The sequence below is a fragment of the Ictalurus furcatus genome, chromosome 4 (genome assembly GCF_023375685.1).
Source record: "Ictalurus furcatus strain D&B chromosome 4, Billie_1.0, whole genome shotgun sequence".
Taxonomy (NCBI): Eukaryota; Metazoa; Chordata; class Actinopteri; order Siluriformes; family Ictaluridae; genus Ictalurus; species Ictalurus furcatus.
In genome coordinates, this window is record NC_071258.1 from 8,862,501 (window position 1) to 8,888,976 (window position 26,476).

At 37.1% G+C, this 26,476-nt stretch overlaps 1 non-coding gene across 1 annotated transcript; it reads left to right on the forward strand.

The window, feature by feature from the left end:
* Nucleotides 1–16,103: 16,103 nt before the first annotated feature.
* On the forward strand, nucleotides 16,104–16,223 carry LOC128607214 (U6atac minor spliceosomal RNA). The gene has a single exon (XR_008385834.1). It is a non-coding gene; the product is annotated as a U6atac minor spliceosomal RNA (small nuclear RNA).
* The last annotated feature ends 10,253 nt before the right edge of the window (nucleotides 16,224–26,476 follow it).

Consider the following 26,476-nt stretch of genomic DNA (forward strand, 5'->3'; position numbering starts at 1 on the left):
GTCCACCTGAGGATGTTCTAGGATTTAAACTTTCTGGTCACTAGCACAGAAGCTTATCCACTGAGCTCCCACTGCCCAACAAATTCAACTTTAAGACATGACCATGCAATTTTACTTGCTCGCTGTGAAATTATCATTTCAGAAGGATTTGAGGATTATTATTCTGAAGGAAAGGCAGCACTTTGGCACACTATTAGTCTCACACCTGTAGTGTCCCTGCTACGATTCTGAATTACTGTCTGTGTTGAGTTTCACATGTTCTCTTTGTTCCCTTTGTGTCCCACTTCCTAAAAAATCATGTAAGAAGGATTGGCTACTCTAAATTGTCCCTTGGTGTAAATGAGTGTGTGCATGGTGGAAGAGGCTGCTCAGTGATTTAGACATTGATCTATTGATCAGAAGGTTGTGGGTTCAAATCCCAGCACTTCCAAGCTTCCACTGTTGGGTTCCTGAGAAGGACCTTAATCTTTAATTGATCAGTTGTATCCTGCAACCATTGTAAGTTGCTTTGTTGCTTTGTTTTTTGTATAAAAAATATGAATGAATGAATAATTGAAGAGATAAAAATTTATGTAAGATTTCATAGCATATGCAGTATATACAATATGCATCGATCAGCCATAACATTAAAACCAGCTTCCTAATATTGTGTAGGTCCCCCTTGTGACACAAAACAGCTCTGACCCATCAAGACATTAGCTCCACAAGAATGTGTGCTGTGGTATCTGGCACCAAGAAGTTAGCAGGAGATCCTTTAAGTCCTGTAAATTGTGATGTGGGGCCTCCATCAATCGGACTTGTTTGTCCAGCACATCCCACAGATGCTCGATCGGATTGAGATCTGGGGAATTTGGAGGCCACGTGAACACCTTAAACTCTTTGTCATTGTTCTTCAGACCATTCCTGAACAATTTTTGCAGTGTGGCAGGGTGCATTATCCTGCTGAAAGAGGCGACTGCCTTCAGGGAATATCACTGCCATGAAAGGGTGTACTTGATCCGCAACAATGTTTAGGTAGGTGGTACTAGCCATCACAATTTGGCCCTTGTCAAAGTCGCTCAGATTCCTACGCTTGCCCATTTTTCCTGCTTCCAACACATCAACTTTGAGAACTGACTGTTCAGTTGCTGCCTAATATATCCCACCCCTGGACAGGTGCCATTGTAACAAGATAATCAATGTTATTTACGTCACCTGTCAGTGGTTTTAATGTTATGGCTGATTGGTGTATACTGTGTATCTAACAACAGTCATTTTATTTCAGATATTCTGCATTGTTCCATATTTTTCAACTAATCTGGAAAACCAAATCCACATGTGGGCTTTGATATTGTATGAATTGTGTGTGTATGAGAAGCTCTATCTCTGATACAGAGTTCTCCTGTTATACTTAGACCTGTGCAATAGTTATTGTCAATTTCCTCTGTCAAATAAAATACTATTTCTGAGTACAGTTGTCATGCTGCTTTTTTTGTGGTTTTGTGTGTGTGTGTGTGTGTGTGTCTGTGTGTGTGTGTGTGTGTCTGTGTCTGTGTCTGTGTATAAACGTAATTAACAGCAAGGAAGCAGCATTTTTATTGCATTTTTGCAAACATTATGCATATTAAACTGGGATTTGGATTGATTTTTCTTGCAAATGTTATTCCATCAGAATTAGTTTCACCACACATCTCTGAGCTATTCAAACCTGCAGGCTTCTCCTTTTCTAATTATGATTCCTTTTGCTTATCAGCTAAGGCTTCATTTCATGCATGGGATATATGCAAATTGATGTGACTGTATTGCAGATATGCTGCCAGCTGTTTGTGTAGTGAACCCTATCATTTTGGATCTTCATCTCATTAGGGAGAGAATAAGGCACAGATAGATAAATCCTGTACTCTTCATCTGCTGTCATTATTCTGACACAGAGCCACAGCCACAAAACACTCACCTTGTTCACTTAAGCCAATGCAGGTAGGATGCACTTCAGAAACAACAACAACTTGGATTTTATGCAATGTTAGGCTTTTCCATTAGTGAAGTGGGTTTGGTGTATCGCTCTCTAGAAATGAGACAATGTTTGAAATACTCAAGCTGTTAGAAGATAGTGATCCAAAATCAAAATTCTAATTTTTCATACATTATGACATTATGGACCATGCACATTTACACTCACTGGCCACTTTATATGGCACACTTGTATACCTGTTCATTCAACATAGGAATAAGGAAAACTGATCTCTGTGAACATGCTGGTTTGAGTATTTCAGAAACTGTTGATCTCCTGGGATTTTCATGAACAACAGTGTCTATTGTTTAAACAAAATGGTATGAAAAACAAAATTTTATTCAGTGAGTGGCAGCTCTGAAGGAAGAAATTCCTTGTTGATGAGAAAGGTCAGAAGAGAATGGCCAGACTGGTACAGGCTGACAGGAATGGTGAGAGGAACTCAAATAAAATCTCTTTAAAACCATGATAAGCATACAAGCATCTCAGAGCATATAACACTTAAAACGTTGAGGCAGGTGGGATACAACAGCAGAAGAGGCAACTTTGGGCATAGGCCCACTAAAACTGGACAGTTGAAGATTGGGAAAACATTGTTTGAACTTATACAACGGGTTATTGAAGATGAATTAATGAATTAAAAAATTCTCCTAGGTGTGAATGAGTGAGCTCTGGCTCTGGCCCACTACAACTCTGATCTTGAGTATAGGCTTGATTCATATTTTTGTAATACCTATTACCCAGACATTGTGTTCCACTTATTTAATACGTTACAAAGGCACTAATCCAAGAAAAAAAATGTTTCAGATTTATTCACTTATGCAGTCACGTAAAACTGGACAAATCTTGGCCTTGGGCTTGTAATATGCTTTCCAAACCCAATCATAATAGTCTGGCAGACAAAAACCATTAGTGTCAGTATGTTTCACTGTGATGGTCCCATTTACCCCAGCAATCCTGCTTGTATAACAAATAACACTTTTGTGCTGTGCCACCAAAGACATTAAGTAGACATTGTTGAGGATAACAAATGTTGAAAAGTCACTGAAGGGCTATCGTCTGTTGGCTTTGTTGTTCAGAAGCATTCTGTGGGTGGAAACATCTTGTTGAGGAAAATGGCCAGATTGGTTCAAGCTGCCAGGAACGATATGGTAACTCATATAACCACTCTTTACAAATGTGGTGAGCAGAAAAGCATCTCAGTACGCATAAAACATCGAACCTTGCAATGGATGGGCTACAACAGCAGAAAACAAGATTCATCAAGTTCCATCCCTGTCAGCCAAGAACAAGAATCTGAGGCATGGACACAGACTCACCCAAACTGGACAATTGAAGATTAGAAGAAGAAAAAAATCACCAGGTCTTTTTCCAGTCTTCAACTGTCCAGTTTTGGTAAGTATGTGCCCATGATAGCCTCAACTTCTTGTTCTTGGTTGACAGGAGTGGAACTGATATGGTCTTCTGCAGTTGTTGCTCATCTACTGCAAGGTTTGATGTGTTGTGCATTCTGAGATGCTTTTCTGCTCGCCACAGTTGTAAAGAGTGCTTACTTGAGTCACTGTAGACTTCCTGTCAGCTCAGACTAGTCTGGTCATTCTTCTCTGATCTCTATCATCAGCAAGCTGTTCTTGTTTTTTTTTTGGTTTTTTTTTTTTTTTTTTGCACCATTTTGTGTAAACTCTAGAGACTGTTGTGTGTAAAAAAAAATAAATAAATAAATAAAAAATTCCCAGGAGATCATCAGTTTCTGAAATACTCAAACCAGTCCATCTGGCACCAACAACTATACCATGGTTAAAGTCACAGTGATCACATTTTTCTCACTCCGATGTTTGATGTGAATATAATCCAAAGTTCTTGACGTGTTTCTGCATGATTATGTGCACTGCGCTGCTGCCACATGATAGTCATACTGATATAGATATTGTCATTGTGTTAAACCCCTTGTATGGAGGTAGACAGTGCAGATCTTTCTGAATAGGTGAGTTGAAAGACAACCTGGATTTTCTTGAAGAACTATGGAATTTGATTATTGCCTGTGCTCAGTGGGAGGATACTTATTTTGATGGATGAGCAGGATAGAGGGAAAAAAAGATCCATAGACGTGTCAGAAGCCTCATATGAGGCCAATATTTTCAATCTGAATTCTAGATTTTATTATCTCTGACATCCAGATCATTTTCCTGGGGTGGGTGTAGTTTAAAATGTTGCGAGTATGTGGCACGGTTCAGAAAGAGTGAGATCTGGAGAGGAAAGATAACAGAGAAGTTCAGTGCTCAACAAGCATGACAGCCTTTCGGGTAATGATCCGTTTGATTTAGAGTCTAGAGATGCAGACCTGATACCGCAGTCAGCTTAAGTAGAGTTGCTTTAATACAAGGCTGTTTTTCATATAAAGTTTGTCATTATTTTATATAGTGTCTGGCTTGCCCAATATTTTTAAAGCTACTATTGTTGATGTTTCCTTTCTAAATCATTTTTCTACCTGCTAATTATTTTTAGTCATACTGTAGTTTTCTTGGTTTCTGTTGATTGTGTTGTTTCATGAGAACATCTTTTGGATTCAGCTTTGTCTGCTGTTGTTACAGGAAGCAGGTGGTGTTGGATTTGGGCCTGCGCCTGTGCACAAACACAACACATATTCCTGCACATCTTTGTTTATTCCAGCACTGGCAGGGAAAATTGTGTTAGTCAGTGCCCTGGGCAGAGTATGTTCAGAATTAATTTATTGAACTCGTCCACCTATGTTCCAGTGTGGTTTCAATCTCCATACAATACATATCTCATTTTCTTACCTTACAATCCAAGCCAGTACTACTGGTCAGAACCGCATCTGTACCTCACTTCATTATTAAATGGAGTATTTAAAATATTATACATGTTCCAGTTATCATTAACACCAAGAAATAATGGGCCAGTTATGTACAGTATGTTCGAGATAAAGTATAAGACCTCAACATTATCCTCTCAGTGATGTAATTTTAAAAAGCATGAAGTTAGAAAGAAAACATTATCAAGAGATATAGCAAGCTACAATCAGATTTCACATCTAGGTTTCAATAATATTTTCATGGTACAAAAATAAAATGGCTGACTCACACAACTTACAGTTGCAATCAAAATTATTCAACCCCCATTGCAAATCAGGTTTATTGTCAAAATGTACAAACTTTCTGCTGTTTGCAATGAACAAATCAAACAAAAGCAATTGAAGTTCAACACAACGAATGCTTCAAGTGGTTTCCCCCAAATTCAACTGAACAACTTAGTTGAAAAACTGCAACTTATGTTGATTTCTCCAGTTTCAAAATGATTCAACCCCTTCATGGCAAGCATCTTTAGTACTTAGTAGAGCACCCTTTTGCTGTAAAGTCTGTAAATTTTGCCAATAAACCTGATTTGCAATTGGGGTTGAATAATTTTGATTGCAACTGTATATCAAATATGATATGTAAGCCTCCAGCACATAGTATTTACATATAGGTCCTTATCTCTGTGATATCAATATATTTATCAATTGTGGCATTTATGTAGCTTAATTAGATGTTTCATTGAATTTAAAACCTGCATGTTATTCCATGCCTAATGATGCCTCAACTCTCTGATTCAAGTCTGTAGCCACAACTGAGTGTTTTTTTATTACTTGTTACAAATAAAAATCAAGTCAGTTATGTTTAGTTAGTAAGTGAAAATCAGGTTATAGGTTACAGTGGCAAATTACACTTTTATCTGCATAAATAGAGTTCTGTATGGTCAGGCTGGGAAAACCCTTCACATGGTTAAATTTAGATTTTATTTTATTTTTCACTGTATGAAATACAGAAAATTTACAACCTTCCTGAATTGAAATATGTACCTCTTTAGCATGTATCTCAACCAACAATTAAGTTAAATCAAATTCTTTCCCCCAGAAGAGAAAGAGAATTCCACTGAATATTTCTATGGTAAATTAGTAGTAATTTCCAGTATTATTAGGTTATTAAAACATTACAAAATTTCACTACGGCTAGAAGCCATCCAACAACTTGATCAAAGCGTGGCATTCACAGTGTGAGGATATTACTGGCTCCTTACCCATCTTTGCAGTAAAGATATACAAGATTAGAAAGTAAATAAAAACATTCTGCTTTGTTTAATTGTTATGCTGTTACAATTTATTTATGGTCTTTTTAATATTGAAATGTCAAATAATGTTATAGGGTCAAAACCCAATTTTTTTCGTCATCTTTGGATGTTTGCCAGAATTCAGTCGCAACAACATCTGACATGTTTTCATAGGCCATCACATATGATTGTAATTCTGAGCATTATCCATTGTCTTTGTTAGTAATAAGACAAATAAGTCAAAGGCTACTGGCCTTGTGATGTAATTTTGAAGCGTTTCCCGTTCACGATAAAGATGAAATTCATTAATTCAGTTTCCTGGATAAGTGAAAAGCATGGAAGTCATTTTCCTAAGTGATTTATTTCAGGTTAACTGGTTATATTGCCTTATTTGTGACTGCATTCAGAAAACATATTGAGCATTTGCATTTGCAAATGCATTTGCATCCCCAAGTCCTCACATATTACACCACTTTTGGAAACTTACCATTCCAATAGCTTTCTGAGATAATGTAGATTCAGATGGACGTAATGGCTGCCTATGACTTGCCATTAGCCTTAGAGAGGTTTATGGATTTCTTTCTCTGGGTTCTAAAGGTGCTTTATACATTAATGGAGGTCAGGAGGCAAGCAGTCTGGCTCAGAGTGACAAAAACCCTTATCATAGTAGATTCTGCAGCACTATAGAGACACAGCTGGAGGAACTACACCTGCATCTACCACTGCAACAGATAGCAGAACTGCTAAAAAAAAACAAGTGCAGGTGGTGATTATAATATTTCTTTTCTTGCGACATTTTGAGGACTTAAAAGTTCCAGCTAAAGAACTGAGTTATCTTCTCTTCCTGGTGTGTGTAAACTGAGGAGAACACCGGGCACTGTGTTGTGTTGTGTTATGTTATGGTGACTGCTCAGGGTAATCTTATCAGTGAAGTCAATTTGTTGTTGAGAAATACTTTATGTTTATTACGCCCTAGTAATTATTGATCTACACTTCTAGAATTGAATAATTTAGTGTTGATAGGAGATTTGGTTTGATTCAGAGCCTTGTATGTGAAGAATATTGGATGTACAGGTTGCATTGTCATTCCAATAGTAATGACTCATTCATTTAGACTTTTAACGCAGATGCTCTACAGTCTAATAATCCAATCTAAGTAATAAATGGATTTTTAGATTTTTTTAAAAAAATTTTTACCAATGAAAAAGGTATAATCATTATGGTGAAATTTTATGTTAGAAGATGTTTATTTAACATATATGGACTTAGTCTCCATTGTCTTTCTGAGGTTTTCCACCACAGGATACACAGGACAGAGGATTCTCAGTAACATGACAAGCTGCATTTGTGTTTTATTAACTTTAAGAGAGAGAGAAAACAGAGGCTTTTGAGGGAGCGACTGTTTATAGCTTCTATAATGAAAGAGATAACAGGAACTAACTTGTCTCATGGACACTCCACAGCATAAAATATAACATTAAATAGTTAATTGTATGAGGTGTCATTGATTGAGAAATTAAATATTGTAATAGTTGGCAAATTGCTGTTATATAAGAGGAATAAAAAAGCTTGGGAAATAATGTAAACTGCATTTCAGACTACATCACACCACCTCATTTTGTTATATCAGGAAACGGGCAGGAACACAGCCATCTTAAAGACAATGGCCTGTTTACTGTCTGTGTGTGACACAAAGAGAGAAAATTGAGAGTGTGAATATCTTTCAGGTCTCGAAATGTAAGTGGATTTGCATTAAATACATTTCCAGGCTGTGGAATGTCTATGAGAATAGTGTCATCTTTAAAGTACTACATTCTGGTAAAAGATCAGGCTCATTTAAGGTGTGCAGGTAAATAGCTGAAATGTTCTTTCAAATATCTGGCAACATAATTGTTTAATTGCACACCTGCTCAAAGAAGGGTTTTCTTCAACTGCGCTGTTTTCTAATATTTTAGGATATTAACACAGGCATTAATAGTATGAAATAAAAACTTGTGTTAAAGAACTTAAAAAAACAACTTTCTTATTATAAATTCTTAACAGGGTTACACACAATCATGCACTAATACCTGAAATAATACTTACTTAAATATGAACTAATGATGGGTTAAGGCGTGACTAATGAAAAGCTAACCTTAAATACGACGTGAGTCTTATGAATTCATGTGTGAATAACGACCACCTTAAAAGTACATGTTAGTGCATGTTTGTCAGTTAATGTATTAATTAACACACAGGGGTAAACTAAATCAAACCTGCTCTATAATATAGAATATTAATTAAACGTGCATAATTTCAAATTGTTTATATAATTTGCTATATGCAGCTGTGTACACAAACATCACTGTATGGCACTGGATTACTTTCATAATTCACATTGATCATCCTTATCAAATGTTGAAAGACACACTAAAAATAAACTCCAATAATTTAATCTCTAATAATCTAATGATGTCTGTTTAAGCAGCTGCATTTGGCAAATTATATAAACAATTTAAATTATGCACATTTAATTTATATGCTTTCTTAATGAGCATGTTTGACATGTAATTTACCCCTATGTGTTAATTAATATATTAACTAACAAAAATAAACTTAAAGTGGTTGTTATTCAAGCATGAATTCATAAGACTCACATTGTAGTTAAGGTTAGCTCGTGATTTGTTCATGATTATTACATGTCGTAACCATCATTAATTCATATTTAACTAAGTATTTATTCAGGTATTAGTACATGATTATTCATGTACTGTTATTGTTAAGTGTTACCCTGAACAGTATTCCTAATTAATCTTTGCACACTCCTGGCATCTTCTTAACCAGCTTCATGAGGGAGTTCATGTCAAGTTGTTTTGAAAACGTCTGTAGCTGTATTTTTCTGTCGCAGCTAGAGAAAGGGTTTGTATGCTGTCTCGCATATGTAAAAAAGAAAGGTGTCGAATGCAAACTTTGTAGTCTAATCAAAATATATTTGTGAAATCCCCTTTTTGGAACCATGGATATCTGGTCACCTTAATTACAGTTTATTAAAGTGTCATCTGTGAGATTTGACCTGGAGACATGGTGAGTTAATTTCCTTCTCAGTAAATTGCAGCCTCATAAGATTTGGCAGGCTTTATAATGGGTCTACTGGTAGAAGGAGCTTCGAATCAGGTTGGCTTCATTAACGTCTTGTCACGCAGGAGGAACTGGAGGCTTCAGTCGTGCTCTTTGTCTTCTAGACATCTGCTACCGAGAGGCTCCAGGGCAGGACAGGTGGCATCCCAGAACCCAGTGCCATTTTTTTTTAGACTATTGTGTCATTTTGATGATGACACATCATTTCACTGGATCCTGCAGACCCTCTACTGAGAATATTGTCCCCACTATTCACTTTCCTCACTCTGTTTTTTCCACTCCACAAAGCACAATGCCATCACAACAATGACAGGAATGTGTGTGTGCGTGTGTGTGTGTGTGTGTGTGTGTGTGTGGGCTGAGTCTCCTGCATATCTCAAAAAGCAGCTTAATGTGCACCAAGTAGAGGACCAGAGCAAGAGAGCAGGGTCATCTGCATTTTCTAAACATTAATGATTTAGTTATCTTTCACCAAATTGGCAAATGTAATTGCAAAAGTTGTTCACCTTCTTAAAGTCATTTACTCCACAGATATTTAATGCAATTTTGTTGTATTGAAATCACCTGGAGAGGGCACGATACAAGCTAGTGTGATAAGTCATGATAGATTATATCAAATACATTCATTTTGTACAGGAATTATAGCTTTAAACTGATCTCAAAATGTCTTGAGAGTGATTGTAATGCCAGTCATGAGATTTCCAAAGCTGTTCAAATTTTTAATATACTAAATATACTAATTCATTTGAATTTATACCAGATAACAATAAAGCTATGAATGGATTGATGTTAGGAAATATTATTAGGACTCTGTAACCATAGTTTCAGACATTACATTAGACATTACAACCGCCCCTTTTAGTTATTTAGTTTTAACATAAACATCTCTTTGTGCTAGTTTCAGAAATAGAGCTGATACCTGCCTCAGAAGGTTTAATCTTAGGTCTTATATTCCTTAACGCATGAAGATGTTTTCAAAGATTTTAAATGTTGGTTTGATTTTCCAGGCCTTTGTCCGTACTTCATGGGTTATACTGATTGAATCATATTGAGTGCTTAATTAAAATGTGAGTAAATATTAATATTTTGTTAGTTCTTTTTGCTAATTTACTACAAAAGCCACCATCAGTGCCCGTTCTTTACACCATATACAGCACCCCCTGGAGGCCAGGCATGTGCAGGACTTTCGCCAACCCTGATGTTGAGATCCTGAAAAATCGTCCTAGATAATCAGCAGCACGCTGCCTCTTCCCTGACAAATGAGCTGACAACCCTGTTCCCGTCCTCATTTTCTTCTCCAGGGACTCAAAAGAAACAGAAACACCGAAAGATGTGATACAGGAGGACAAAAAACACAGCAACAAGAACGGCCACTGCAGGTGAACTATATTTAGTAAGACCTTAATGTGATACATCATGCCCGGACGCTGGAAGGAGATGAAGTTGGGGCGAGGGCCAGCTGCTGCTTCTGCAAAATCTAGAATCTGGAGTTTAGATGGAGAGAAAGAAAGAAAATTAAGACCATGATTCCCATGAGCATAGAACATGATGTAAACACTACATTAGACATGTTTGCTTATCACTCTGAGGCAGTCTTCACCTTCTGTCACAGTTTTTATCAAGCTTAAGGACAGTAAGTCCTAGCTGACTATAATTCCGAGCTGACTATAAACCAAACTGGTATAAATGGGCAAACCTGGCTATGCCTCTCCCTGGCTTTTAAAGATAAAAGACATCAATATAATGTTTATTTTTTTTGTGTTCATCCACATCAGATTATTTACTGTTAACAAATGGCTTAAAGTGGATTATTTAAGACTTTTCTGGAACCAAGTACAACAGCACTACAAATGTTTGTAAAAAAAATATATATATACAGAATGGTACATGATTTTTTGGGGGCTGACATTTTTCAGACACATTCGCAACACATCATCAGCAGTCAGCATGGGAAATACAGAAACGTGAACAAGGCAGATTAGCAAAAATGTCTTTGGAGGTGAATCTCACTATAAACTAAGCATACATTGTCAATTGAAAGTACAAAATGCACAAAAGTACTGGTGACAGAACCGGAACTTTTCTGTTTACAATATTTGGTATTCAGAGGAAACATGGCATGAACCCATTCGATCATTACAGACTATCCATTCATCCATTTTCCGTACCGCTTATCTTCCAAAGGGTCATTGGACCCCTTTTGCCTATCCAAGGGAATTCAGGGCACAAGGCGTGGGACACCCTGGATGGGATGCCAACCCATCGCAGGGCACAATCGCATACCCCCTCACAAACTACGGACAATTTGGTAATGCCAATTGGCCTACAATGCATGTCTTTGGACTGGGGGAGAAAACCAGAGTACAGGGAGATAACACCCAAAGCACATGCACAGTGCAGTGGTGGCTTAGCGGTTAAGGCTCTGGGTTACTGATCAGAAGGTCAGGGATTCCCAGAAATGCCAAGCTGCCACTGTTGGGCCCTTGAGCAAGGCCCTTAACCCTCTCTGCTCCCCCCCATCCCCTGAACTTACAGATACAATGAATCATTCAACTGTAATTGTTTCATTGTTGAGCTATTAATAGATATTGGATTTTAACCTTCACATCTAATATCATGATTGGCTGTTACTGTTGACTATAGAAATTACTTAATTTTACAGTTAGTCCACTGCTTACATTTGTAAGGTGTAACACTTCCATCCTAGCTGTATTCCTCAGTGAACATTGCATTCTGGGTATTGTGGCTGTTAGAGTACATAATTTGTACCCTACCTATTATGATGCATTGTGGAATTAAAAGTGTGCATTAGATTCCAAAAAATAGTACACTATACTGTGCATGAATCAAAATGACTTTGTTCCTAAGATTATAAGGACATATTCGGCACTTATTGGTGTGAGGGCTTTCTTTCATATTGCTCCAGACCAGAATATGACTCCTAATGCAAGCTTCCCTGAAAACACCTCTAAAGATAGCAGTGGAAAACCCAAATATCTAGGAGAAGATAGTAGGATGGGATAAAAAGTGCAGTAGACCATGATAAATACAGGGTCAGCCTTCACAAAAGAGGTCCATTATTCTTTCTGGTTGTTCATGTACCTGCTTCAGTCCCATCCAAACCTGTGTGGTCTGTGTTCAGGGCAAGGTTTCCCATGTCTGTGCTACTTTTTCCCTGCCAAACTATTAGGTTCTGCTGTCTCAAACGCTGGTGAATAATGCAGTGTTCTCTTCTTCCTGGCATTTAAATGGGCGCTCTCATGGCGAGCTCATTCACTGCTTGACAGCTCACTGATGCTACTCTTTAAAAGCCTTGTTTTAGAGCTACAAGACACCCTCTGGCACACAAAGCCAGATCAAGCTCTTGAGGTATTGACAATGATATTATGTGCTGTCAAGCATCACCTCATCTATCACAGGGTTTTAATAGCTCTGACAATGCTTTGTTTCCTGTGCATGTCTACAAGGAAGCATACTCCCTCTGCCCTGAATTGGTTCTTTGGCGGTGTCTTCTAAGCTTCTCTTTCAGCATCCATAATTGTCAATTGACATGCTATATCTCTAACTGTCTATTCTAGAAGAACACATTTTTCCACACACAAACAATGAAGAAAGAAAAAGTATGTAAGAGTAGAGAAGAAACACTTTCTGCTTCAATTAAGCTGAGGATTAGTATTTAACCACATCTCAGGTGTCTGTCAGCAGGTAATCAGTTAGTTAGGGATGGTAGTATCTAAATCATTATTTAGTGCAATTTATTGTGTCAAAAATGTGGTTGTCAACTTTTGATTCAAATTCACTTACTTTCTTTAAAACTCTCAGTACTGGTGGAAAAATATATACAGTGAGGTCCAAAAATCTGAGACCACATTGACCACATCTGTTTGCTTGTTTTTTTTGTTTGTTTGTTTGTTTGTTTGTTTTTTCATTTAAAATTGGAAATAAACCGAAAGTTTTCGAATTTTGAAATATTTAAAACAAAGAAAGTAAATCTTTAATATCTTGAATATTTAATACACTATTTCTAGGTCCCTATTTAAATGTAAACAAAATCAGTGTGACATTGATCATCTTAAGTGCTTTTTACAAACGGTCAGATTTTCCTCATGCCTAATCTCTTCTATTGAAGTATGTGCTCAGACGACACGCCAATGGATTTGATCTAAAATGGATCATAAGGTTTTGCACAAACTTGTGGAAAAGCAAACAGGAGATATACCAAATACTAAGAAACTCTGAAATTCATGTAAATATTTATATTGAAATTATTGAAAATATTTATAATGAAAATTGTTGTATTAAATTAGAAAAGAATGCAAAATAGAAGCATTTTCACTAGTGCTCTCAGACTTTTGGACCCCACTGTATGCAAATGTCTTTTGAGAATATGGTCATCACCAGGGATTTTGAATTCTTAACTCTGATTGGTCAGAAATTTGTGATTAAATTCCTATAACCTATTCCTGTAATTCAAACTTGTTTCGAGGATGTTCCACAACATTAAATGTAACAGCAAAAACAGTTACAAAGTACAGTGTGTCATTCTTTAATTAATACAAAAAATTTCCTCAAACTGTCTTGATTATTTTCACAAAACAGCATGCACTGTTGTGCTTTATTGCTTATATTATCTTCATTTTATATTTGCTATTAAAATATCAGAGTATCTGGCATTAACTGATAATTGGTCAAATGAAATAAGAAAAAAATGAATAAATTTGTTTTAATAATCAAATTTATTTATGCAGCAGATAATTGCATTGTCTAGATTACTACATTTTAGAGTTTTGAAATGAATTTGTTTCTCCATAAAGAAGTGTAAAGCAATGGATTACATCTCCGTTATTATTACTATCACCATTATTCCATGCCATGACTTACATTTCAAATTTTAGTCCAGCTTTGCTTGAAAAAGCCTCTTATCACTATTACATGAAACCCAGTTAAAACTCCCTTATAAACTCCTACAGCTGGACTACTCTTTCCCTCTCATTATCTCTCTCTTTAGCAAGGTATTGATTGACAGGTGATAAAGGTCTTCTTGTTGGATTCAAGGTGAGAGTTCAATGAGGTGTACTTTATAAACAGTTCTTTTGGTTTAAACATTTTCTCCAGGATGCATCTGGAATATTGATTAAGAAACATTTTAAACACAATATAGATTGCCACATTCTGCTTTCTACACAAGTTCTTCTTTTTTTAAAAAAAAAAAAAAAAAAAAAAAAGGACAAAAACATTTATTTGAAGGACTGTTTAGCCAGACCATCATCCCATATTGCTTTCAGTTCTTCTCAATGGACCATTCTCCATTCATGCTGTCTTCAAGAGTTTACATTATCCAATGTTTCTAAGAACAATATCTAGACTGCTGGGAGTTTAAGCTTCATCGATCAGTGAGGCCAAACTATTATCTTTTTTGGAGGGATTGCTATTGAACTGACCAGGAGAATTTCACACACAATGGAAGAGCATGGGAATAGAGCAATTGTTAGTTGAAAACTTGCAGAGTCCACAATAAGCTAAAAGAGTTAATTAGCCATAGAAACTGTGGATCTGCTTTGAGTTATCCAGTGGTAAACATCCCCAGAAGTTCAGGATGACTAGAAACAGGCACTCTGTAATAGTAAAACCAGACCTATAGCCTACTGATGACTTGTATGTTGATTTATTCTACAGTCAAATGAGATTAAGTTCGATTTTCTAATGATTAAGCAACGTGTAAGAACTTGTGTCTGGATAATTTATGTCTGGTCGAGCATATCTTGTTTTTGACACTGAAATGATGATAGTTCCAGAGCCTGATTAAAAAAAATTAAGCAATACCATCCACCCAATTGGCAGTGAAAAAGAAAGATCTGTCAGTTGTCATTCTCATCTTTTATTAGCTCTATGAAGAACACTGCCTGCGTTTACATTGTGTGCCTTGAAGCAGATTTCCAATATTAAGTCACACATCAGATTTTTGTCCTTTCTCTTTACACATACATACATAAGACCCAACAATTCAGGTCTTATGTATCACACTGACCTGACAATTCAACTGCTAAAATTCACTAGGCTGAAAACAGCAACTGTTTACCAGTAACATCATTGTGGCTAAACATGACCCCCACCATATGAGGTCATTTTCGTAGAGTTTCTCTGAGCATAACCAGTCTGTGTAATAGGTTGGCAATTTAAATGCAGCCACTGTAAAGTTCCACAGAAATAGTCACGGGCATGTGACATATAGGAGCAAGCATTGCATCAACCTACAACCCCAGAGAGAAAGAACACATATGGAGCTACTCACTGAAACCTAGTTAAGTCTGCTTTAAAAGCCTGACTCTCTGTGTTTCCCTATCCTCCAAAATCCCTTTTCATCAACCCCCTTCCAACCCCGGTGCCACCCAATAGTGAAGTAAAAACACATTGCAATTAAATCCACCCTCTCCTCCTTATATTTCTCCTTCTACTCCTTCAATCATCCTCCCTCCCTTTGGTTCCCCCCCCAAAACTCCAAGTTGCCTCTGGAGAATTGCCCAACTTTCTGCATTTCTTATTATTTGTTGTTATTTCAAGTTTCTGGATTGTGAAATTAGTTTAGACTGACAATCCATGACCATCTCAGCTTGCCTTTCTCAGTGATTTCTGTTTATAATATTTCCACATGTCATACCCCTGTTCACAGCTCATGTCTAGAATGCGCTGGAACCAGCACTGGGGTCTGTAAATGCTTCCTGTACACTGAGAATTGGAAGTTTTATAATAGAAGTGTTCCCACTACAAAACTTATGCACTGTCTCTAGTGGGATATTAACTGTATGGTCACACAATCACAACATATTGACTGTCTAAAATCATTAACTGCTATGCATTAATAACACTTTAATCAACTTAAAATGTGATATTTTTGCATGAAAGAAAGCTGGCACTCCCCTTGACAAGGATGGAAGAGGTCCTTATGACCTGCAAAAATATGGTTAAGGTACTACCACCTACTTTTTGGTATCTCTTACCATATTTGTTTTAGGGTAGCACAGTGGTAGCGCTGCTGCCTCCTCATAGCTCCTGGGTCCTCAGTTCAATCCTGAGCTCAGGTTACTGTCTGTGTGGAATTTTGCATGATCTCCCTCTATTCTTATGCTTTTTCTCTGTCTTCACTGTTTTCCTTCCACTGTCCAAACACATACAGGTAAGCAGATTAGCAAAGTGTGCAAAGTGGTCCTTGTTTTGGGTCCAGATCCTCTGGATAAAGCAGTTACTGAAAAAGAATTAAAGAATTATTAAAAAGTAATCAAATATTATATAAAAACAAATAATACCTGTATAAAGTGTATCCTGTATGCATTTCTATAGCCTCCTTTTTTGAACTGTTTCCTGTCTAAACTTTGCAGAAAGATTAAATAGCAAATATTATTTTCCACATTGTTTTGGTGAAATCTATTTACATTTCTTATGTATGTCATAGACAGAAAATCCATACTTTTCTTTGGCTAGAATTTTGCCAGTTATTGGCAGAATTCAGCCACAATGACATCTGAAATGTTTCTTATATCGCCACACAAATCAGTTGCACTCCCTTGCTCAAATCAGCTTAAGCATACTGTAAAGTAACTGCTTATACAGTTCCCCCTGGAGCAACTCTGAACTAAGAGCCTTGCTTAAGTGCACCACTTATCTACTTCTGTAGATACTGAAATAATGTTCAGAAATGAAACTCAGTTCATATCCTCTTATATTTATTTAGATGACACACATGAAAGTACTGCAGATACAGTTGTAATGTAATGGAATATTTGTTAGGCAATAGCCTGCAGCCAGGGACACCTCAGACGCAGATTAATCCAGAGGACAAAATCCAGTCTGTCATAAGCCCAAAGTCTGGATGTCTGTCTGGGCAAGAATCTATTCATGGTTTAAAACAATGAAGTTATCTCCACTCATCACTCTGCTGCTGTACAATTAGAGTGACATACCACGAAGCATTTACTGGATCTCCATAGAGCCTGCGCGGCTCCAGACCTACACACACCCTCATGACTGCATTGCCTAATATCCTTCACTCCCAAGTGCAAAAATGAGACTCCATGTATCACTAAACTACATAATGTTTTGTTTGTTTTTTTGAGAAGCGGTCTTGTTAATTGTTTTTTAAATTTCAAAATTCTCTATCTAAATGTATAAACCTGATTCCTTCAATTCATAGAAATTGTATATATACTGTATAGTCCTGTTAAAGAAAAGAAAATCTACTAGATTTTCTAATAGATTTCCTTATCATCTCTAGAAAGCAATAAGATCAAATGGAAAGAAAGCTTTAGTCTCTCGTGTCTCAGGTGTTCTTCTGAGCCTATGGACTCACACACATCTTGGTTTCACTAGAGATCACAACAAAACGTTACTCTCCCAAGATAATAATTATGTGTCAAGTTCATTCAAGTATACCCCAGAGGATAATTTCTTTGGTTAAAGGTTCCTCTTTGATATCTCAGGCAAGTTAAAGCGCACCTATTATGCTTTTTAAACATGCCTCATCTTGTTTTAAAGGTCTCATACAGGTTCACATGCATCCAAGGTCAAAAAAACACCTTGCAGCATCACCTCTTTTTTCCCAGTATCACAAACGACTCGTTCAAGGATCCGTTAACTTGAAACTCCTCCTTTCAGGGAGCCTACTCTGTTCTGATTGGTCAGATGTCCCAGTCTGTTGTGATTGGTCTACCTCTTTACAGCGCGTGTCAGAAAGGAAACGCTCACTACCATATCTGAATGTCAGCTCAGTAATAATGTCGTCGGTTTTACCTTATCAATTTGAGCCCGAGTCTGATAATAATTACCTGTTGCCAATTAACCTCCAGCTGTTTTTTTTAGTAACACTTACTTTTCCAGCCTTTTGTTGCCCTGTCCCAACTTTTTCAGACGTGTTGCAGCCATCAAATTCAAAATGACCTTATTTTTACCCCTTAAATTGGTACATTAACTCAGTTAAAAACATATATGTTTTCTTATTATTATCGTTATGTTCTATTGTGAATAACATATGGGTTTATGAGATTTGCAAATCATTGCATTCTGATTTTATTTACATTTTACACAGCATCCCAACTTTTTTTTGGAATTTTACCGTTGATATACTTGTAAGTATACAGTATTTAAAGAAACGCACACTAGTGTGCGTTAGATATACTATCATTTGCATACTTAAGGACAAGTACACTAGGTGTCAAATAAACTATTAGTTTGCTTTTAGATGTAATAATACAGATGTGACATATTTGAGTATGCTGAATACTCAGGGCAATGTTAAATTATTTATTAGGTTTTTGTGTGAGCATATTTTAATCTAGGATACCAGTATTATAAAGATTTTAATCCGTGTTTACTCAAATATTGCTTGAACTTGATTTACTATGCAGCACTTCAGCCAACACTCAAAAAGTGCATTTTTCTTTTTATAAAGGCATTCAAGTCTAAATCACACACATATAAGACGTATGTAAGGTGAGCTGCAGAAGGCAAAGTGTCTATCATGTTGCTTTTTCATCTAAACAGTACAAACACTCATTAGAAGGTCCTCATATTTATTTTTCATTAATATGCTGTTTTCCAAATGTATGTCCTGAAGGATGCTTTATGTATATTTATTATAAGAGAAAGAGTTCAGAGAGACCTGTGTTACATAAAACACCATAGAGAAAATAAGACTATGTGAAGACACTGTCGTAACTAATTTACTCGATGCCTCATCTGCAAATAATGAGAACTGACTTGAGAGTAAGTCACATACGAAGGAAAGTTCATAAACAAATAATGTGTTTGCAGTTAAAATGTTGTTACAAAGAGGTTGCGGCATGGATCTCATTAAAGTAGGGAATAAGAAGACTCAGTCTTCAAACTGAGAATAAAGCAGGGCTCAGGGGACAGAAGCAGCCTAAAGCAAAGACACCGGAGGTGCCAGTCATACAGAGATGCCCCATGGTTCCTTGATAGAGATGAAGATGAAATTCTAACATAGCAGTGAGAACAGCAATGTGTAAAGAATTCTGGGAAAAGGCTGACAGTGCAGTGGTAAAGTGCCGACAGCCAATTACTGCAAAATCAGACAATCAGATGTGGTCCTGGGATACTGAAAGTCTAATTAAAATTTTTTTACTCATATTGACAAAAACTGACCGATGACTTTAGAGCTTGTTTAAAGGAAAACTGCTTTAATATGAAAATGCTAGACAAAAATATGGGTAGGAATGAGTTTGTAGTTCTGTATTTTGCTTCATTATTAGCAATATTATATAATTTTTTGGATGCAATGTTTCTTTAAGGATAGAATAGGAATAAAGAGAGGATGGCATGGTGGCACAGCAGGACGCATTTCCATCTCACAGCTCCAGAGTTCAATCCTGAGCTTAGAATAATGTCTGTATGGAGCTTCACATGTTCTTCCCATGTCTGTGTGGGGTTCCTCTAGGTTCTACGGTTTCCTCCCACCTCACACAAACATGGCAGTGGGTGGATTGTCTACGCTGAATTTTTACTTGGTGTAAATGAATGAGTGCATGGTAGTCTGGGATGTGTGCGCCTAGTCCTCCACCATGACCCAGATTAGGAAAAGTGCTTGCTGAATGCTTGGTGAATGAATGGATGAAAGACATCATTAGATATTTACAAGGAAAACCAGAGGACAGTAAAATAACTATAGGTTCATCTCCATCAGCTCCTTAGGTCTTGAATCAGTATATCGTGTACACAGGTTTGGGCACTGGTAAGGACCCTGTCTCAGTACACATTGGGACACTGATAACTAAATTCTGGCGACATGACTACACGCTCACGTTGTAAAACATCACCATTTATCAACAACTGGCAGGAGCAATATCCTTCTGACATTATATCATAATTTTTTTAGCTTAATCACATGTGTTTCTGTCATGGTATGTCAAGCTGGATATATAGAACGTATATAGAACGTATATAAAATGTCAAATAAATCTAAAAATTGCTAATGTAAGTAATCATTTGAGAGCTGAAGCAATGATAAGAAGCTACTGCTGCCATTTATTTATTTTTCAGAGCTGAGAGGCTTCAGAAAATATGGCGCAATTTCTAGTAGGGGAGTATAGTCAGCATCGATGCGCTCTGGTTTTTGAGGTGCATTATGGGATTTTTTTAAGGAGAGAACGTTCCAGTGCACTAGAAGGATTTTGCTACTGACAGAGCCCATAAAATGACTGATTTCCTGATCAGTGCCCTGACTACCGAACTAGGGAGCCGATTGAGATGACCCTATGTCCTGTATTTAGCTAACAAATTGTGATCTTCCAGCAAATACTACCATTTCCTTGTTGTAACTGCTTCAAATTAAAATGATTGAGAACTCTGTCAAAAAGAAAGTGCTCTCTTGGGATGAATATCTTCGTTTTCATTTTGATGGATGGCCAAACATAATTTCAGGTTTCTGTTGCACAGAATTATTGGTATACCAGGTCAATATCAATTTTCTAAGACACACAAGTTTTCAGTTTTTATGTAAGTGTAGAAAATTGTTTCCTTCCATTACATCCTTCCGGGGACATTGTCTTCACTGCAAATTGTGAAACTGTTATGCTCATAGAGTGATATTTCTGTTTGGAATCTATGCTTACTGGGTTAGTAGTGGCTAAAAGAATAATAAGATGAAGTTTATCCTTATATTGCTGCAAGGTCAAAGATATCACTGTGGTTATTTGCAGTACTTCACACTGGAACTAATGGGAATGGCGTATTAATATATCTTTTACGGTTTCCTATTACGGCATGCTTTCCGGCTATTCTGGGAGGCCCTTAATAGCTCTCGATTTTTCAGCAACTGCAAAACAAAGTAGCAATCACAAATTGCTTGTCTGGATATTAAGGTCTGGTTCACGGGAGGAAAATTAATTTCACGTGATTGGAAGGTTTTCGGGAAGAGTGGCTGTTATTTGGGGGCACTATAGGGAAGGAGTAATGATGAATAGGCTACAACATGGTCAAATACAGAATAAATGGCTGTCCCAGTAGCATTCCAAATTTCCCTTCAGATCGATTTCCTGGCTTCTGTGTTCAGCTCAGTTTTTATCAGTTCAGTGTAAAAGCAGATATTTTTCATTGTTTTTGACTGCCAGACAGGGTTAAAGATGTCTCCATGTAAGGGATGTGGACATATTCTCCAGTGGCATCGTCTTAGCCATTATGGATCACCAGTGATTGTATTCTGGTTTTATTGTCCAGGAGTTTGCTCTCCATCCAGCACCAGTCACCAGTCCCCAGTCCCCATGCTCCCACTGGGAATATAGGTTTACACCATAAAACACTGATCCCCTGTTTAAATGTCTTCAGTTAAACATTTATATAGACTGGGTTGTCTCCTTTGATCCCTGCAGTCGTTAATGTGTAATAGCCATCTCCATGAGCTCATCCGTCATCCTTGCCTCTCCTGCTGAACTGTTTAGCCATTTACTAATGATAGGAATAATTAGCATTATGAACTTTTAAGGCGTTCACTATATCATTCTCAGATTCCCCATACACCTCATTAGAAAACATTCCTAAAACAGCCTCTTGTGGAGATTGAAGCACAAAATTAGCAGAAAACTGAATTTATATACCAAATGGCTCGAATAGTCCGATTCCGGGTGTATTCCAGCTTCACATCCCATGTTCCTAGGAAAGGAACCACTAAATAATCCACTATGACCTTGACCAGGATAAAATGAGTATGAAGTAATATTTTTGTTTTCTGTAGTGTCGTCCTCAAGGTGAGAGGCTGGTGGAGGGATTGAAAGTGTCTTCAGGTGTGACCGTATACTGAGCTCAAAATGGGTGCACATACACACACACACACACACACACACACACACACACACACACACACACACACACACACACACACCATCCAACAGAAATACACACAAGCCTGTCAAACAAACACACACACACAAATGAAAATGTTATTCCCAAGCACACCTCTCAAGCAGAAACTCTGTAGGCAAATGAATGCCAACAACACATACACACGCGCACACACACACACACACACACACACACACACACACACACACACACACACACACACACACAGACATGATAGAAAAACACATAAACACGAAAATAAACAGACTATTCCTATGCACTCATCTCAGCATGAACTCTGTAGGTTAATGAGGTCTACAGTGCCACCCCCACTCTGTCTGTCTGTCTGTATCTCTCTCTCTCTCTCTCTCTCTCTCTCTCTCTTTCTCCCTCTCTTTCTCTTGGCTTAAATTTCATGGGGCACAGAGAGTGTTCCAGTCAGCCCACACACCGCACGCAAACAAGCAACCACACACAAACTCACAGGCACAAGTAATGACACATGGGTATCGTTCCAAAAATGTGTGCGAAAAAAATTCAGACTTAGTAAAAAGGTTGTTATACACTGCTGCTACAGCTCAAAAAGTGCAATCACACCAAAGCACTGAATCATCATTAGCCGCACTGCTTACTGCCTACACAAATATTTCAACTCAATAGGACCTCTGTTCCGATATTAGAACGTTATAATTCTGGTTATTTATCATTGAAAAATAAAGTAACTAAGATTTTTTTATTCCCCAAATGAAACTAGCTAGCAACATTGTATACAGGACTGAAATATTATTTAATTACATGTTTCATTTTAGCCTGAGGACAAAGCGGTTACTGAAGATGAATGAATATGGTTCTATTGTATTTCGAATGGTTTTAGTCTTTCAGTTCCATCCCATTTGCTATAGATCCAGGAACACACTCATGAACTTTGGCTTTATTTTCTATCTAAAGCTTCTGTAATTCAGTGATGGCCTTTTAATGTCCCTGAATACTGGTGAGAAGTTAAATCAAGCATATACTGGCTTTTAGAGCACTGTTTGTTCTAGTCACTGAAGCCTTGCCTCTTCTCATATGTTTCCAATAAGATCCAATTTATCTCCACTCAGATCAATTGAGGTCTGTGGATGAATAAGTTGAATATGAGCTTAAGGGTTGGCCTCTCGGAGAGCGGGCTATCTTCCCATCGACTGCTTATTCAACTGAGACACTCATCTGTTTTCTGCAAATAAACCGCTCTTTAATTGGATTTTCATGGTTATGGATTTTTACCTGAGGCTAAATCTTCACTAGTGTTGATTTTATGACCTTCAACCAAACCCTTATCAGCTCATTTTGTCTCTTCCATTTTGGCATCTAAAATGTATTTATAAATGACATGTATTTGTTCCTGAGATATTGTACATTACAACCTGGCATTCAAACATTCAGGAATAAACATGCATTTTACTATCATGATTTATAATTCTATCTTTCTACATTGTGCCCTAAAATCAGTGTTAGGGAAGCTGCTTTGCAATTGTCAAGCAACAAGCAAAGAACAAGTAGCTAACTACACTGAAGCTACTTTGTCAAGCTGAGGAAAATCAACTGTGATATTTTCATCTTATTGTCCAACAGTAACTTCAATGCCCAGACTTAAAAATGTACATGTTTTTTAACAAGATATTCCATAACAAATAAGTTTAGCTTTTCTATTTGTAATCCATTCTTGATAAAATGCCTTAGTGACATTAATTAACTATAAAACAACATCATGAAAAAGCAGCAAATCCCAAGAATGCTCACTCCAATTCCTGGTTCAGTTTGTTTCTAGAAACATCTAGCTATCCTGTTAATATTACTGAGCATACAGTAATCAATGTTGAATTAAATAGCTGCAATATGAATAATAATGCTTGTTATCATTGCTTTGTGTTTTATATTGGATGATGCTATTAAATAAATAACTGAGATCAGTTGTCATGCGCCGTCAAAACAGTTTTGATAATTCACTGGTTCATCGTATTCGGTTCAACAGAAAATACTCAATGCCTACTGCAATCAGGTATGCTCACCTGATCACCACAATACTGTTGAGCCAGCATTGGCAGAGCTGTTATGAAATCTGCTCCTTTGCCAATGCCGGCCCGACTGTATTGTGTATAGTGAACTAACATAGCAACCGAAAATAGACATCGGGCTAATGTCAGTTTGCTACCTCGGTTAAGTTATGAAGGTGATCATGCCTGATTGCAGTAGGCATACATTTTATAACAGCTATACGAAGGCTGGCTCAATCAAAGCAAAGAAGTGCTCTTTGTAACAACTCTACTAATTCTGGCTCAATGCTCTCCCAATGTTGGAAAAGGAGCACTCTTCGTAACACCCTTGCCAATTGTGGGCCAACATTGGTAAGATGGATTTAAAGATGGTTGAACATTTGTTAACCCTGGTGTCACAATGTTGGCCCAGTAAACAATATGATATTGGCACAACGTTGGCGTCCAGCGCTGACCTAACAGAATGGCTCAGTTTGCCCAACTGGGTGGGTAATAAACAATGAGCTATCCAGCTTTATGTCCAACCTTAAATAGGTTCTTAAAGTTTTCAATGTCAGCAGGATTTTTTCACATTTTTTTTGCATGGGATATAAACAAATGTGTATATGTTTTAATTTTTAACGCTCACATACATTGATAAACATGACTACTGATGTTCAGTGATGACTGACTAAGTCTTGGTTTCATCACTAGAAGAATGTATCCTATAGCTGTAGCGCAATGCTGTTATTCTCCAGACTAGCTACTCCAAAACACTGCCTAACAAAACTGCCTTTAATCTTTTATTTTGTGTGTGTGTAAAAGATTAAAGGCAGTGTTGTTAGGCAGTGTTTTGGAGTAACTAGTCTGGAGAATAACCGCATTGCGCTACAGCTATAGGATACATACTTCTAGTGATGAAACTTCAATAAAGACTTAATCGATCATCATTGAACATCAGTGGTCATGTTTATCAATGTATGTGAACGTTATATATATATATATATATACATATATATATATATATATATATATATATATATATATATATATATATATATATGAAAAGCTTATTAATCTATAGCAGTATAATTCAATAAAAGATTCAAGAGTTAAAGGTAATTGCAGCAGAAAGATCCATGTGTCATCAAATAATGATTTATTGACACTACTGATTGCTATAAGAACCTCTCCTCCTGAGATTATAGCCAGCACTTTCAGCTGATTGCATAATTTATCTCCAGAGCTGCAATGTCAGCAGCTGATGCCCATCTTCCCAGCGTAATGGAGATTAGATGTGCATCACTGTTTCCTTTTTATATACTACTTACAAAAGGGCATAAGGTTGCATTTTGTAGCAAATCATTGCCATATGAAACGATGCTCTGAACATGTTGGGGAACATGTGAGAATGGAGTGTAGAAACCTGTAGTGTTCACATGTGTCAGAGATTATGCCAGTAAGAAAAAGGAAAAATATTTTTATTAAGTTTTATAAGCTGTAAGTTTTATTGAGCATCTTGCAGAACCAGCCACGGTTCTTCTGGAGACTTTGACTGTCGCACTTGCTTCTTATTTTTGAAGCAAAACCCAGCAGCTTTCATTGTGTTTTTTGTCTGAAAAGTGGTCTCTTACGTAATAGGCTGCTTTCTTTGACATACAAACATGTTTCTGTAACATTTAATTGTGCTGGGAAACTAATGATAGGAAGTCTAAAATGTTTTTTTTCTGACTCGATAATGTAGAAGTAAAAAGAAAATAAAAATCTATAAGTTTGTACCAAAAAAAGGGTGCCTAATACTTTTGCACAGTACTGTACATTTGCATACTAAGAAGCTGTGCATAATGCATAAATGCATAATGTTATAGGATTTGGATTTGTACATGTACACAAAGAGAGAAAGAACAAGCAATGAAGCTCTAGTCCCTCAGAGAGTTCATGGATCAAGTACAATCGGTGATCCCCATATTTGCTGATAGCTTCCATATGTCACTAACCACACAGGCAGAGTTCATCAGGGCGTGTATGTGTGTGTGTGTCTGAGGCGTGTGTGTGGCGTGTGGTGTGTGTGTGCGCAAAAAAAAGAGACCTCTATGACTACGTTATTGTGTCTCTCTGTCAAAAACAGATGGGTGTTGAGTGCCTTTATCAATGTTGCTCTACTGGGTTTAGAAAATTAAGCTGCTATCATAGATGCTTAAAGACTTTAACCGCTGCAAATTTCAATTTTATCTGCAGCAGCAGAGCCGTTCATGTTCTCAGTTCTAAATAAATGCTCAGGTCTAAATAAATGCCTCTGTCAAGAGGCACTGGTGCTTGAATGACAACTTAAGTAAGAACCCGTTTTTAAATATTTGGAAGTGTGTATGACAAATCTTTGCTTCAATACTTTTAGACAAAC